Here is a 3,464-nt window from a genome sequence, read left to right as displayed (position 1 = left end):
AGTGTTAGCTGGGACTACAGGCGCGCGCCTCCACACCTGGCTAATTTTTGTACTTTTAGCAGAAATGAGGCTTGTTTCACCATGTTGCCCAGGCTAGTCTTGAACTCCTGGCCCCAAGCGATCCACCCACCTCGGCCTCCCAAAGAGCTGGGATTAGAGGTGTGAGCCACTGAACTCTGCCCAGCATAAAGCTCTTGAATGGAAATGACATCCCTGAGAAAGACCAGCACCTGCTCTCCGACACATCACACCCAGCCCCTGTGTGCAGGGTGAAGGCGGGATGCCTTCCTCACTTTCCAACAATGCACAGTTTTGTTTGTGTCATCTCTGCCCCTGGATGGTCCTAGGGCCACTGTCCCCTAGGTTCCTAGGTGCCTCAGCCACCTCTGCCCAGCCCACCAGGGTCCCTGTGGTGCCACCTGGTGCTGACCCGTCACTGGGGCTGGGAAGGCACCATCTCCGTCTTGGTTGTTCCTTCCTGCCACTTCTAGATGGGGATGAAATGCTGGCCTGCAGGCATCCGAGAGCACACGTGCTGAGCAACCCACTGCGCCTCTGCAGCTGTCACAAGCCAGGTGTCAGACGCTAACGCTGCTCCTGGAATTGTATCTCCTTAATAAATGACTCACCTTAACCCTGGCCTCAGGCTATGTTTTCTAGGAAGTCCTGGAGTATTAGCTATCTTTTGCTGCATAGCAAACTGCTCCCAAACTTAGTGGGCTAAACAATTTTATTTGCTCATGGCTCTGTGGGCCAGGCTATTGGGGTGGGCTCAGCTGGGCAGTTCTCTGACTACTGTGCAGCTTGGCCATCTGGCAGCTGACCTGGGCTGGATGTGGCAACGCCTCTCATGAGCCTGGCAGCTGATGCCAGCCCCTGGCTGGTTGGTCCAGGAGGCCTCAGCTGCTCCACACAGCTGCTGATACTCCAGAGGGCTAGACCTGGCTGTCTCACAGCCTCAGGCAAGTTTCTGCGAGGCAGGGGCAAAAGCTGAGCAGCCCGGAGGCCTTCCCTGGGATGGTCCTGACTGGCTCCCTGCCACTCTCTGTGGGTCAAGGTAAGTCACAGCCCAGCCTGGATCAAGGGGCAGAGAAAAGGCTTCACCTCTTGGTAACAGAGCAGCAGAGTCTCACTGAAGAGGCACACGGCAAAGAAGGGAGGGACTGTGCCATCTCGGCAGACGTCCTGCGATGCCAGCCAGAGACAACCCCCATAACACCGTTCCTAAGGTTACTCTGGAAGGCAGCAAACAGGAATGTGGAGCCTACATTCTGGGGAGGAAGAGATGAATTTGTCATCGGTATTTGGATTATGTGACTGAATATCTAGGGGAAGGTGAAGGTGTCACCTTTAATATGTAAAAGGTTTAATATGTAAGCCTTTCACATATTAAATGAGGTTTCATCTCTTCCATGGGTCCATCTTCCATGTGTCAGTCATCTTCCACATGTCAATCACCTTCCATATGTCGATCTTCCATGGGTCTATCTTCCAAGTGTCCATCTTCCATGTGTCAATTACCTTCCATGTGTCAATCTTCCATGGGTCCATCTTCAAGTTTCTGTCTTCCATGGGTCAATCATCTTCCATGTGCCAATCATCCTCCATGTGTCAATCATCCTCTATGTGTCAGTCTTCCATGGGCCAATCTTCCATGTGTCAATAATATTTTTCTGCCTTATTTCTTTATGTTTTGCCAATGTTGAGTTTCCCGCTCTGGCCTTCTTTCCCTCTTAGAATTACTTAATGGAATTCCTACACCTGGCCTTAAAACCTGCCAGTTAGCTGGGTGTAGTGGTGTGTGCCTGTGGTCCCAGCTGCTTCGGAGCTGAGGCAGGAGGATCACTGGAGCCCAGGAGTTCATGTCCAGCCTGGGTTACAGAGCAAGGCACTGTCCCTTTGAGAAAAAAACCTGCCAGCTCTCCCAATTTCTTGTGAAATAAATGTTGACAAAGTAAGAAGGGAAAAAAATCCCCTCTTTGTTTACAGCTGCAGAAAAGCAGATGCATTTCTGTACCATAAACCACCCCACAGGCCTCAAAGACACGTTTGTACACCTGTGTTCAAAGCAGCACTGTTCACAGCAGCTAAAACGTAAAAGCAGCCAAGCGTCCATGAACGGGTGAGTGGATGAGCAAATGTGGTCCATCCATACAATGGGACATTCCTCGGCCTTACAGAGGAAGGAGATTCCGATACATGCCACAACTCGGGTGAACCTTGAGGACACTGTGCTAAGGAAAATAAGCCTGACACAACAGGACAAATACTATGTAATTCCACTTAAAAGAGGTCCCTGGAGCAGTCACAAGTCACATTTCCAGAGACAGAGAGTGGAAGGGTGGGTGCCAGGGCCAGGGGAGGGAGAGTGGGAAGCCAACGTTTAATGGCAGCAGAGTTTCAATTTGGGAAGACTGGAAGGTTCTGGAGATGAAACCTTTCACATCCTTTTACATATTAAACCTTTTACATATTAAATGCATTCATGATGTGGTACAGTTATCATGAATATATTTAATACCGCTGAATTGTAAACTTAAAATGGTTAAGATGGTAAATTTTATGTTATGTGCATTTTACCACAATAAGTTGTTTTTTCTTCTTTTGGAAAAAAAAGAGGCAACCCTCAACCCTGAAGAAATGCTGGGCATGACTGGGGAGGGAGGACCCTTCCTGCAGGAGACCCTGAGCAGCGTGTGCCTCAGAGAGAAATAATCCCAGCCTCAGCACGCAGGACCAGACTCCAGGCTGCCTGCAGCCCCCACCCTCAGAGCCATGCTCTGCAAACCCAAGCATACCAGCAGTCTGTGTGATGCTCACATGTAAACATGTGTTTACTGTTGGCTATGGTTAAAAGACCACACGTTCCAAAGTAAAAAATAAAACAATGGGCCAGGTGCAGTGGCTTACGCCTATAATTCCAGCACTTTGGGAGACCAAGATGGGTGGATCACTGGAGGTCAGGAGTTTGAGACTAGCCTGGCCAACATGCCAAAACCCCGACTCTACTAAAAATACAAAAATTATCCAGGCATGTGGTAGGCACATGTAATCCCAGCTATTTATGTGACTGCATCATGAGAATCACTTGAACCTGTAGGTAGAGGTTGCAGTGAGCCGAGATAGAGCCACTGCACTCCAGCCTGGGCAACAGAGCAAGACTTGATCTCAAAAAAAGTTATGTCATCCTGAGATTGCAGCAATTCAGTCCCATCTTCAGGCTCCACTCCTAATTCTAGTTCTCTTGCTGTTTCCACCACATCCGCAGTGACTTCCTCCACTGATGTCTTCAGCTCCTCAGTCACCCATGAGGGTTGAGATCAGCTTCTTCCAAACTCCTGTTCATGTTGCTGTTTTAACCTCTTCCCATGAATCATCAATGTTGTTAATGGCATCTGGAATGCTGAATCCTTTCCAGAAGGTTTTCAGTGAACTTTGCCCAGAGCCATCATGGGAATCAGTGT

Source organism: Cebus imitator, unplaced genomic scaffold (assembly GCF_001604975.1).
Source record: "Cebus imitator isolate Cc_AM_T3 unplaced genomic scaffold, Cebus_imitator-1.0 Scaffold117, whole genome shotgun sequence".
Classification (NCBI taxonomy): domain Eukaryota; kingdom Metazoa; phylum Chordata; class Mammalia; order Primates; family Cebidae; genus Cebus; species Cebus imitator.
This window is presented reverse-complemented; position numbering follows the sequence as displayed.